The 14,008-nt window shown below is 45.1% G+C and overlaps 1 long non-coding RNA gene across 1 annotated transcript; it reads left to right on the forward strand.

The window, feature by feature from the left end:
• Positions 1-10,246: 10,246 nt before the first annotated feature.
• LOC308112838 lies at positions 10,247-12,952 on the forward strand. The gene is made up of 3 exons (XR_013935516.1): positions 10,247-10,358; positions 12,119-12,242; positions 12,424-12,952. It is a non-coding gene; the product is annotated as an uncharacterized lncRNA (long non-coding RNA).
• Positions 12,953-14,008: the final 1,056 nt, after the last annotated feature.

The raw sequence follows: 14,008 nt of genomic DNA on the forward strand, positions 1-14,008 counted from the left end.
CACATTCTGTTCCAGACGGGTCGCCGCCATGCAGAAACTGAGACTGCAGTGAGGTGCAGTGGTGAGGCTGGGAGTTTGCATGTTGCAGGTTTCCTCCCACAGTCCCAGAAGGTGTGTTCCAGGTGAATTTGTAAATGTCCTGTAAGCAGTATGCAAAATACATCGTTTTTATGTTGTGGGTTTTTTGGTTGAGTATCTTTTGCATTGTGCTGCTCCTTCAGCACTGTGAAGAGGAGATATTGAAGAAATAGTGCCTCATATTGTATTACTTAAGGAGATAAATTCAGCTGTCCCAGAGTACTTTGCACTGTTAATTCACCCATTCACGTATCAAGCGGCTGCCACGCAAGGCGCTCAGTACATCCATCCGGAGCAGTTTGGGGTTCAGTGTCTTGATTAAGGGCACTTCGATACGTGGCCGGAGGGAGATAGGGAGTCAAACTGGCAACCTTCTGCTTGAGAGACGCACACTCTACCAAGCGAGCCACTGCTGCTCCAATAAACTAACTGTAGTCAATAACGTTATTTACAAATCATTCAAACATAATATCACAACTAATCTAGCTACAAACGAAAGAAGTGTGTGTGAGCGAGGGCAGACCGTCTCTGAGGGCAGAGTGTGTGTGTGTATGTTGGTGTGTGTGTGTGTATGTTGGTGTGTGTTGGTGTATGTTGGTGTGTGTTGGTGTATGTTGGTGTGTGTGTTGGTGTATGGTTTGTGTTGGTGTATGTTGGTGTGTGTTGGTGTATGTTGGTGTGTGTGTTGGTGTATGGTGTGTGTTGGTGTATGGTGTGTGTTGGTGTATGGTGTGTGTTGGTGTATGGTGTATGTTGGTGTGTGTTGGTGTATGTTGATGTGTGTTGGTGTATGTTGGTGTGTGTGTTGGTGTATGGTGTGTGTTGGTGTATGGTGTGTGTTGGTGTATGTTGGTGTGTGTTGGTGTATGGTGGTGTATGGTGTGTGTTGGTGTGTGTTGGTGTGTGTTGGTGTATGGTGTGTGTTGGTGTGTGTTGGTGTATGTTGGTGTGTGTTGGTGTATGTTGGTGTATGTTGGTGTATGGTGTGTGTTGGTGTATGTTGGTGTGTGTTGGTGTATGGTGTGTGTTGGTGTATGTTGGTGTGTGTTGGTGTATGGTGTGTGTTGGTGTATGTTGGTGTGTGTTGGTGTATGTTGGTGTGTGTTGGTGTGTGTTGGTGTATGTTGGTGTATGTTGGTGTGTGTTGGTGTATGGTGTGTGTTGGTGTATGTTGGTGTGTGTTGGTGTATGGTGTGTGTTGGTGTGTGTTGGTGTGTGTTGGTGTGTGTTGGTGTATGTTGGTGTGTGTTGGTGTATGGTGTGTGTTGGTGTGTGTTGGTGTGTGTTGGTGTATGTTGGTGTATGTTGGTGTGTGTTGGTGTATGGTGTGTGTTGGTGTATGGTGTGTGTTGGTGTGTGTTGGTGTATGGTGTATGTTGGTGTATGTTGGTGTGTGTTGGTGTATGGTGTATGTTGGTGTATGTTGGTGTGTGTTGGTGTGTGTTGGTGTGTGTTGGTGTATGTTGGTGTATGTTGGTGTGTGTTGGTGTGTGTTGGTGTGTGTGTGTGTGTGTGTGTGTGTGTGTGTGTGTGTGTGTGTGTGTGTGTGTGTGTGTGTGTGTGTGTGTGTGTGTGTGTGTGTGTGTGTGTGTGTACCCCCACCCCCTGCACCCCAATGGCAGACAGTGAAACAACCTTTTTGTGAAGCCTGAACAGGTCGAATGATATCACTGCATCAACTGGGATGCTCCATGAAATTTTAACACATTTTCATTTACACGTCACCCGCATCGAAAGTACCGAAGCCAAGCTCAAAAATGTGTTTTTCTTCATAACCTAACTTCTAATTGTGCTAGAATCATAGTATTGATGTCTAAACTTGTGTTTTTCAGGTCAAGGAATCCAATATTGCTACTTCTGACAAGCTGTTTTGAGAAAAATTAGATTTTTACCATAAAAACTAGATTTTTGCATGGCCCCTTTTACAAAATTCATCCATCCATCCATCCATCCATCCATCCATCCATCCATCCATCCATCCATCCATCCATCCATCCATCCATTCATCCATCTCCTCCCTCTGATCCGTTTCCGGGTGGTGGGGGTGTCAGTCTGAGCACCGTCACCCAGATCACCTTGCACCCATTAAGAACCTTCCTGCGGGTGGTGAGCCCACAGGAAGGTGGCGCCCGGCGTGGGACATGAACCCTCTACCTTGAGATTGAGAGTCTCATGCTCTACCAACTGAGCCGGGTCTTGGTCGGGTCAACTAAGGCAGACAGGTCTGGAGTGAAGGCCCAGATAAACACGTCCGCCTCAGCCATGCCAATGGAACACGAAAGATCGTATACCCTGCCCAGACGAGGGTCACTAGGACCTCCCTCTGGAGCCAGACCCGGGGGTGGTGAGCAAGTGCCTGGTGACCCGGTAGCCCACGTGTCCTGGGCGGGTACAGCCCGAACGAGTGAGGTGAGGAGACTCCGTGGGCCCATCACCCATGAAGTCCAATATGGGAGAGCAATGCATTGCACACACAGTGCAAGAGAGCGGGGAGCCACATGGCGTCGTGGACCCTGCAACACAAACTGGCTTTTGGGACGTGGAATGTCACCTCACTTAGGGGGTGGGGCTTGAGCTGGTGCGGGAGGTTGAGAGGTACCGACTAGATAGAGTTGGGCTCACCTCCTCACATAGCATTGGCTCTGGAACCATACCCCTCGTTGCTCAGGGTGAGAGGTTCTGGTGGGTGTGGGGAGACTCACAAGCCCCCGGCTGGCAGCCACACAGTTGGAGTTTGTACCTGTGGAAGAGAAGGTCGCCTCCCTGTGGCTGAAGGTGGTGGGGAAGAACATTCTGACTGTTGTTTGTGCTTCTGCACCAAACAGCAGCTCAGAGTATTCAACCTTCTTGGATCGAGTGAGTAATGTCCTGGAAAGAGCACCGCCAACAGACTCAATAGTCTTGCTGGGTGACTTCAATGCTCACGTTGGCAACGAGTGGTTAAACCTGGAGGGGGTGACTGGGAGGAACAGCCTCCAGTGGTGAGTTGTTATTGGACTTCTGTCCTGGACATGGATTGTTCATAACAAACATCATGTTCCAACACGAGGAATTATTCATTCCCTCCATACTGGATGGTGGTAAACTACATATGTACCAAAACTGCGGACCAGACCGGCAGGCCCAAACACATAGTGAGGTTTTTCTGGGAAAGGTTAGCAAAGGACTCCGTCCACCTCCGTGAAAATCTCTTTTATGTACCAGAGGAGGTTGGGGACATGGAGTCTGAGTGGACCCTGTTCAGGACCTCCATTGTGGAAGCAGCTATGCACATCTGTGGCTGGAAGCTTGTCGGTGCCTGTCATGGCAGCAACCCAAGGACACGGTGGTGGACACCAGCAGTCCGGGAAGCTGTCAAGCTGAAGAAGGAGGCCTTTAGAGCCTGGTTGGCTCAGGGGGCTCCGGACTCAGTAGACTGGTATCAGCGGGATAAAAGGGCTGCAGCTGTAGAATGGGAGGAGTTGGGTGAGGCCATGGAGAGGGACTTTCGGTTGTCCTCAAAGAGGTTCTGAGCACCATCGGAGGCTCAGGAGGGGTTGCAGGGATGTACTTCAAGCTGTGCTCAGCAAGAGTGGACATCCGTTGACCTGGAGTGAGGAGATCCTCCGGAGGTGGAAGGAACAACTTGAGCAACTCCTGAACCCAGGGGACATGTCTGAAGCCTTGGATATTGTGGGGCTGTTCTGGTTAACATGCCTCCACAGTATCGCATGGACCTCGGGTACAGTACCATCCGACTGGCAGACCGGGGTGGTGGTCCCCATTTTCAAAAAGGTGACTGCAGAGTGTGTGCCATTTCTAGGGGCATCACACTTCTCAGCCTCCCTGGGAAAGTCTCAGTGGGGTTCTGGAAAGGAGACTCCGACTGATTGTGGAACCTCAGATACAGGAGGAACAATGTAGATTCCATCCTGGCCCTAGAACAACGGACCAGCTCTTCACCCTCTCACAGATTATTGACGGAGCATGGGAGTTTGCCAGTCCAGTCTACATGTGTCTTGTGGACTTGGGGAAGGCCCGCGACTTTTTCCCCTGAGATGTCTTATGGGAGGTATTAGGGGAGTTTGAATTATCTCCTGGAGTTATTCAGTGATGGAGGATGGATGGTGAGATCAACCAAAGATTGGAACAGACGGCTGCAGCAATGCAGTCACTGTACTGGACTGTTGTGGTAAAGAGCAGCTGACCTGTAAAGCAAAGCCCTCTGTTTACCAGTCGGTCTACATCCCCACCCTCATCTATGGTCATGAACTCTGGGTCATGACTAAAAGAATGAGATCGCGAGTACAAGTAGCCGAAATTAGTTTTCTCTGCAGGGTGGAGGCCATCACATTTCGTGACAGAGTGAATCCCAGCGAGAGAGACTCAAAGTGGAGCCGCTACTCCTCCACTCTGAGGAAAGCCAGTTGAGGTGGTTCATCCGATTAGGATGCCCCCTGGTGGCCTCCCTTTAGAGGTTTACTAGGCAGGTCCCACTGGGAGGAGGACTGAGGTGGGTCCAGGACTCTGGAGAGATTACATCTCTGGTCTGGTCTGGGAGGAGGACTGAGGTGGGTCCAGGACTCTGGAGAGATTACATCTCTGGTCTGGTCTGGGAGTGGCTCACGGTCCACCCAGAAGAGCCAGAGGAAGCTGCGGGGGACAGAGGTGCCTGGACTCCTCTGCTCTATACTGCCACCGCCACCCCAAACAGACTAAAAGGGAAAGAAGATGGATGGATGGTAACGGCAAACATTACATGCATATTCTACATGTATCATTGCAACATATTGTAGTTATCACTAATATTCATCACCAATGAAGCTATTATCAAAATATGTGAGGTTTGAGTTGGTTATGAGTATTTAGACTCCATATTAGTTACGTTTTATTATTATATCAATTTTTCAGAATATTTAGGCACCTCAATGACAGCGGGTAGTGCTATATACATCTTGAATAATGTAAAGTTCTTTTCTGGCTCATCAGTTGTTTTAGTAGCTCCAGATGCACAGTAAACTGGAGACATCCACAAGGTTAGCTGAGATGAATGTACTATTTTGTTCAATTACATTCTGTAGTATATTTTAAAAACAATACTAGTTTTAAAACAGCCTCACACGAGCGGCTTTCTGTTGTGCAGCCCTCGGGGCATCACTAGCAGTGAAGTTCGCCCACGGGGCACCATTAATATTGGGGTTTATGGTTGGTTATTAGCGTTAAACGACTGTAAGTAATAGATTACTGAAAGTAGTAAATCACTGGAAGTAATTTATGAAAGATTTAAATTATTAATAGAAGTAAACTGTCATTTACTCATTAACAACTCCTAAAGTAATTGAGTAATTACTTAGCGTTAATAAATTATCAAAAATAATTTATTAATGAAAAACTATTGATTTCAATAAATTAGTTATTTATGAATTAATAATAAATTGGGGCACCACCAGATAAACTGGACAAACTGAAACAAACTTATTTAAGTTAGTTAATATTTCAGTGTAAAATATAACAATCTTAAATAAAAGGGAAGGTGTGAGATCCGAGCACAAACTGTTACAAACCAGTGAATTGTCAACAATAAATACACAATAATCACCAAGAAGCGTTCAATTCAGCTAACAGGCGTTTATTAACAAAATGTATTAATTCATAAATAATTCAGAAATCATCTCATAAATCAACACATTCAAATAGCAAACGACATCTAACATGGAGATCTAATCTATTAAACAGCAACACTATGTACAGAGAGTGTGTTACCGGGTGTGAATGCAGCGCTGTGGATTCGACTTGGGCCTCACAGGGGTGCAGGAGTGGGGAAGACGCGTCTGTGCAGCTGGAGGCGAGGGGGCGCAGCTGCGGTGCGCTCCACAGATCCAGTTGAAGAAGCAGAAGGAAAAAGTAAGTTTCCAGGGATTTTCCAGCTCGTCCCACGAGTCGGAAAGGTTTCGGACCGGTGCGCCTGAGTTAACACGCGATTCCTTGTGTCTCCGTGCGAAGTCCTGCGTCGGGATTGACGCAAATCCATCTTGGAGATGGTTCTATTTTCGCGTGTTGGTCTTTTACAGTTGTGCATCATGGTCCGACCCCTACTGCGCTCAGAAAGCCTCTCAGCCAGTCTCCTTGGGCTGGTCTCAGGTTTCCAGACCATGGGTGTGGCGGAGTTGGTGGATTCCCCTGGTGGTGAGCTGCAGGGATGCAGCTCCCAAGGAGGGGTGCCCCTGGTGGGGGTCACATGACCAATGGCGAATTTCTCCAGTGGTGACCACGTTTCTTTGTTCTCCCCCCCACCCCACCCCCCACCCCCTCACCAATAATACCGCCAATAATGCCACCAACAATACCACCAACAATACCACCAATAATACCACCAATAATAATGCCAATATTACCACCAATAATATCACCAAGTATATTGCCAATAATACTGCCAATAATACTGCCAATAATACCACCAATAATACCGCCAATAATACTGCCAATAGTGCCACCAACAATACCAACATTAATACCACCAATAATACCACCAACAATAATACCACCAATAACACTGGCAATAATACCACCAATAATACTTCCAATAATACCACCAATAATACTACCAATAATACAACCAACAATACCAACAATATTACCACTAATAATACTTCTAATAATACAACCAATAACACCACCAATATTACTGCCGGTAATACTGCCAATAATGCCACTAACAATACCACCAATAATACCACCAATAATTCCACCAATAATACTGTCAATAATACTGCCAATAATTCCGCCAATAATACTGCCAATAATACTGCCAATAATGAAGCCAATAATACTGCCAATAGTGCCACCAACAATACCAATGATAATACCACCAACAATACCACCAATAATACCACCAACAATAATACCACCAATAATACTGCCAATAATACTGCCAATAATGCCACCAACAATACCACCAATAATGCCACCATCAATACCACCAGCAATACCATCAATAATACCACCAATAATACTGCCAAAATTACTGCCAATAATACCAGCAACCATACCACCAATTTTACTACCAATACCATCAATAATGCCACCAAGGATATTGCCAAAAATACCACCAATAATACCACCAATAATACTGCCAATATTACCACCAATAATACCGCCAATATTACTGCCAATAATACTGCCAATAATACTACCAATAATACTGCCAATATTACTTCCAATAATACCACCAACCATACCACCAATTTTACTACCAATACCATCAATAATGCCACCAATGATATTGCCAAAAACACTACCAATAATACCACCAATAATACTGCCAATATTACCACCAATAATATCACCAATAATACCGCCAATATTACTGCCAATAATACCACCAATAATACTCCCAATAATACCACCAACCATACCACCAATTTTACTACCAATACCATCAATAATGCCACCAAGGATATTGCCAAAAATACCACCAATAATACCACCAATAATACTGCCAATATTACCACCAATAATACCGCCAATATTACTGCCAATAATACTGCCAATAATACTACCAATAATACTGCCAATATTACTTCCAATAATACCACCAACCATACCACCAATTTTACTACCAATACCATCAATAATGCCACCAATGATATTGCCAAAAACACTACCAATAATACCACCAATAATACTGCCAATATTACCACCAATAATATCACCAATAATACCGCCAATATTACTGCCAATAATACCACCAATAATACTCCCAATAATACCACCAACCATACCACCAATTTTACTACCAATACCATCAATAATGCCACCAAGGATATTGCCAAAAATACCACCAATAATACCACCAATAATACTGCCAATATTACCACCAATAATACCGCCAATATTACTGCCAATAATACTGCCAATAATACTACCAATAATACTGCCAAAATTACTTCCAATAATACCATCAACCATACCACCAATTTTACTACCAATACCATCAATAATGCCACCAATGATATTGCCAAAAATACTACCAATAATACCACCAATAATACTGCCAATATTACCACCAATAATATCACCAATAATACCGCCAATATTACTGCCAATAATACCACCAATAATACTCCCAAAATTACTGCCAATAATACCACCAACCATACCACCAATTTTACTACCAATACCATCAATAATGCCGCCAATGAGATTGCCAAAAATACTACCAATAATACCACCAATAATACCAACAATAATACCACCAATAATACCACCAATAATACCACCAACAATACCAACAATAATACCACCAATAATACCACCAATAATACCACCAACAATACCAACAATAATACCACCAATAATACCACCAACAATACCAACAATAATACCAACAATAATACCACCAATAATACCACCAACAATACCAACAATAATACCAACAATAATACCACCAATAATACCACCAACAATACCAACAATAATACCACCAATAATACCACCAACAATACCAACAATAATACCAACAATAATACCACCAATAATACCACCAACAATACCAACAATAATACCACCAACATCCATCCATTCATCCATCTTCTCCCTCTTATCCGTTTCCGGGTGGTGGTGGTGTCAGTCTGAGCACCATCACCCAGATCACCTTGACCCATTAAGAACCTTCCTGCAGGTGGAGAGCCCACAGGAAGGTGGAGAGCCCACAGGAAGGTGGTGCCCGGCGGGGGACATGAACCCTCTACCTTGAGACTGAGAGTCTCATGCTCTACCAGCTGAGCTCGCCAAGTGACTCATGCCACCAACAATACCACCTATAATACCACCAATAATACCACCAATAATACTGCCAATAATACTGCCAATAATACCGCCAATAATACCACCAATAATACTGCCAATAATACTGCCAATAATACCGCCAATAGTACCACCAATAATACCACCAATAATACCACCAATAATGGCAATAAAATGAAAACGCTTTGTGTGGTATGAGTATAACGATCAACCACATTCAATCCCAAAAAATGGTAAATGGTAAATGACTTTCACTTATCTAGCGCCTTACAGCTGCGTGAGCAGCCTCAAAGTGCTTTACAGAGTTCGTCACATTCATCCATTCACACACACATTCACACACTAATGGAGACTGCAGCCATGCAAGCCATGTCACTCCAATGTGGGCAGTTTGGAGCTGGAGAACACACATTTTGATTAAATAAAATTGTCCCCAGTCAATTACATATTTACATAAATGAATCACTTGTAAATAGACTCAGAAGTACCTGGGGTCATGTTGAACAAGAATCTGGTGGTGTTTGCTGAAAACAAAACAATGTAGACAGGAAATCTAGTTGAGGGAGAGAATTGAATTGGCTGACAAAATTCTGATTATCTTGCCTCTGTTTAAAAAAAAAAAAAAGAATAAGAAGATGGTTTGATTTTAGTCAGTCAGGCTCAACTTTATGGAATCACAGGAGTGCCAAAATTAAAAGGAAATAAATGTGGAAATCAACAATACAAAACATAGACAAAGGTAGTCACATTCTTTTTCTACCTTGTCTTTGATTATTCCATTTTGTCAATGCTTGTCCTGTTTTGTCTTTGTCTTTTCCATTTGCTTCTGTCTTTCTCTATTTACTGGACGAGTCCAGCGTCTGGAAAAGACAAAAGCAATACAATGTAAATCAGCGAGGGCTGTGGGGGGTCTCTCTGTTCAGGGGGACTAGTCCATACCTGACGGCTTGACTTTCTCTCACCTGAGTGGAACATAGTGATGGGCTGATGTGGACGCTGCTTCAGAAAAAAACAACAATAAACTTTATGTTGACAATATCCTCCCATCACAAAAACTGTGGATCCAGCATGTTAAAGTTTTAAATTCAGAGGATTATATATATATATATATATAATTTTTTTTTCAAGCTATTTTTTTACTTGGGTTTTTCCTAACTAATCTTTATCAGTCAGAAATTCCGAATAAAGGAGGAAACATTAAAAGAAGAGCGTCGGTAGGAGCTCTCATGTGATTGGCTGTTAATGTCGTTGTCTGATTGGACAGCACTTTCAATGACGCTAATAAATGTCTTCTTCTGATTGGCTGGGAGTGGATGACGTTTGACTGATGTTTACGGAAGTGGGACCTCAGTTTGGGCGCGGAGTTTGTACTGTAATGTAATCAGTGAAAGAGTAACTTCATGCAATGTAACGATGGCGGAGAGCAGCTTGAGGTCCAGACTGAAGAGGAAACAATGTGAGGAGCTGAGTGAGAAGAGCTTCCGGTCCTCCGGAGGGTCAGTGTAACACACACACACACACACACACACACACACACACACACACACACACACACACACACACAGTAACTTCAAAATATCAGACACGTTTTCATGTTAAACTCTTTTCGTTGTTTTGCTGCAGTGTGTGGTTGTTTTGTTTTTATTTCATTTATTAGACGGACGTGCATGTTTTGCAGCATTGGGGCTTTCAATATTTCTTTTTACGGAGTTTCCACGGGTCGTTTGAGTCAGTTACGCATGCGCACTCTCACATGGAAGCAAACGCCATGCCATTTACGCATTCGCATCCGGTATTCTTTTCAAAGCACAAGCTCGGTTGGGAGAAGATTGTTTTGAAAATACGTTGTTTTGACTTTTATTTTGAAGTTGTGTAGGTCGAGTATGAAGCGCTTACTCAGTTGCGGAGTCTCTGAGAAACCGGAGTGCAAAAGAAAATCTAAAAAGAGAAGTGCAGGAAGCGGAGCGCTGCTTTCTGCACTTTGGATCGTCTCAAACATCCAAAAGAAGTGAGGAAGAGGAGCAGCGGGGACGCCTCCCCCTCAGAGAGACTGACCACTCCCCCCCTCAGAGAGACTGACCACTCTCCCCCTCAGAGAGACTGACCACTCTCCTCCTCAGAGAGACTGACCACTCCCCCCCTCAGAGAGACTGACCACTCTCCTCCTCAGAGAGACCGACCACTCTCCTCGCTGCAGATTACAACAGTGACACTCCACGGCCACGTAAAAAAAAAAAAGGTGCCAGTACCAGCCGGGTTCAGTATAGCATCGTTTTACAGGCACCAGAACCGCGATACTAATACAGTACCGCGATACCGAGCAACCCTAATACACACGTTACACACTACACACTTTACACACAATACACACGTTACACAATACACACGTTACACACAGTACACACAATACACACACACAGTACACATGTTACACACAGTACACCTGAAGTTGTGCTGTATAGTTCTGAGTTAGAACATGTGACACGTGTTGTTTTGTGACAGCTGCTGTTGGAGGAGTTGGAGCCTCAGAAACACTCACAAACAAAAACAAACAAAACTTTCAGAGCATTTTGGGCTTCTGGTTACACAACTGTTTCTAACACTCCGACTCCATGGAGACGGCAGAACCACTTCTCCTGGTCCTGGTCCTGGTCCTGGTCCTGCTCCTGCTCCTGCTCCTACTCCTACTCCTACTCCTACTCCTGATCCTGATCCTGATCCTGATCCTGTTCACGTCTGTAGTAAATAATTCTGCAAATGCTCAGTAGAGCCAATCAGAACAAAGTTTCCTCCATGGTGTCATGACTCCCCGTCCATATTCTCTTGGACTTGGTAGTTTTATTTTGACAGTCACCGTATTAACAATCCAACTTGGTGGTTTTATTTTGACAGTCACCATATTAACAATCCAACTTGGTAGTTTTATTTTGACAGTCACCATAATAACAGTCCAACTTGGTGGCCTGTCCACTAGAATGTTCTCCCAGTATTCATGTTTAGAGCTCATTGTTCTCTGCTGTGTGTGTGTGTGTGTGTGTGTGTGTGTGTGTGTGTGTGTGTGTGTGTGTGTGTGTGTGTGTGTGTGTGTGTGTGTGCTTTCAGTACTAAAAGTAGTTGACCAACATGTAAACTTCATTGTTTTCTCTGCCGTTTCTCAGTAAAGCCAAATTGTTTTCAAAATGTTGCTGTTGAACGTGACATTTCTGAAACTTGAGACTGGAAACACTGTGGTGTAAAGAGGCGTCACTGTTTCCAGCCGGCTGCAGCTTCCTGTTCCTGCTGAGGACCGACTCTGGGCCTTTACTCTGAAGTCGGCTCTGCCTCTCCTGGGGGACCAGCGCTGGGTTCTGGTCCCTGATCTGCCACTTCCACGTACAGTGGTAAGTCGCCCCCCCTCCCCCGCCACACACACACACACACACACACACACACACACACACACACACACACACACACACACACACACACACACACACACACACACACACACACACAGTGAAGATGATGAAGGATGGACGGCTGACAGAGTGATAACATTATAAAAGCTCTGTTGTCTTTCAGACGGCAGCGGTGGTATTGGATGAACGGGGGGGTTGTGACCTCAGTGATGATGTCCCTCCTTTACCCGGACCTCTCAGACCCACCTCCTCCCAGCAAGAGGTCCCAGACCAGGCCAGAGGGGATGTCGGGTCTCCTCAGCCCCTCCACAGGTGGGAGGAAGAGGAGGCACCGTCTAATACCCCAGCAGTTTTCCATCAGCTCCAGACACAGAGGGAGGGAGAGCATGGACAGGAATTCCAGGAGTGCTGCAGGATTGCAGCATCAAGAGGAGGAGCAGCATCAAGAGGAGGAGCAGCATCAAGAGGAGGAGCAGTATCAAGAGGAGGAGCAGTATCAGGAGGAGGAGGAAGAGGAGGAGCAGCATCAGCAGGAGGAAGAGGAGGAGCAGCATCAGGAGGAGTAGCATCAGGTGGAAGAGGAGCAGCATCAGGTGGAGGAGCAGCATCAGGTGGAGGAGTAGCATCAGGTGGAGGAGTAGTATCGGGAGGAGGAGTAGCATCAGGAGGAGGAGGAAGAGGAGGAAGAGAAGCATCAAGAGGAGGAGCAGCATCAGGAGGAAGAGGAAGAGGAGTAGCATCAGAAGGAAGAGGAGGAGGAGGAGTAGTATCAGGAGGAGGAGGAAGAAAAGGAGGAGCAGCATCAGGAGGAGGAGTAGTATCGGGAGAAAGAGGAGTAGCATCAGGAGAAGGAGGAGTAGCATCTGGAGGAAGAGGAGGAAGAGCAGCATCAAGAGGAAGACGAGGAGGAGGAGCATCAGGAGGAGGAGCAAGAGGTGGAGGAGCAGCATCAGGAGGTGGAGTAGTATCAGGAGGAGGAGGAAGAGGAGGTGGAGCAGCATCAGGAGGTGGAGTAGTATCAGGAGGAGGAGGAAGAGGAGGTGGAGCAGCATCAGGAGGTGGAGTAGTATCAGGAGGAGGAGGAAGAGGAGGTGGAGCAGCATTAGAAGGAGGAGTAGCATCAGGTGGAGGAGTAGTATCGGGAGAAGGAGTAGCATCAAGAGGAGGAGGAAGAGGAGGAGGGGCAGCATCAGGAGGAGAAAGAGGAGGAGCAGCAGCAGCAGCAGCAGGAGGAGCAGGAACGTTGCAGAGCTGCCCCATGTGTCTACAGGAGTTCTCTGTTGGGTGAGACCCACTTTTCTTCTTCTCATAGTGTTTCCTCTCAAACTCATGCTCTTCCTCAGCCACATACACAACAATTGATTGTGGAGTGAACACTTTTCTGACCAACTTCAACTTCTAACCTGTTTCTAACCCTTAGGAACCAAGAGACGAGGTTTCCTTTCTAACCGTAACACTTTGCAATGTCATGTAGGCCACAGTGCATCCAGAAACAAACAATGCAACAAAACAAACAATGCAACAAACAATGTAACAAACAATGCAACAAAACAAACAATGTAACAAACAATGCAACAAAACAAACAATGTAACAAACAGTGTAATGATTTTGGCCATCCTCATCATCAAAGTTAAACATGTTTTGAGGCATCAGATCAATTTGGTAGAAAACAGAAACAGTCTCTTGTGGTCATAAAGATTTTGAATGAAACCCAGGCCTCGTGGATCAGATTACAATCTGCTAGAAG

This window comes from Lipophrys pholis (assembly GCF_963383615.2).
Source record: "Lipophrys pholis genome assembly, chromosome: 8".
Classification (NCBI taxonomy): domain Eukaryota; kingdom Metazoa; phylum Chordata; class Actinopteri; order Blenniiformes; family Blenniidae; genus Lipophrys; species Lipophrys pholis.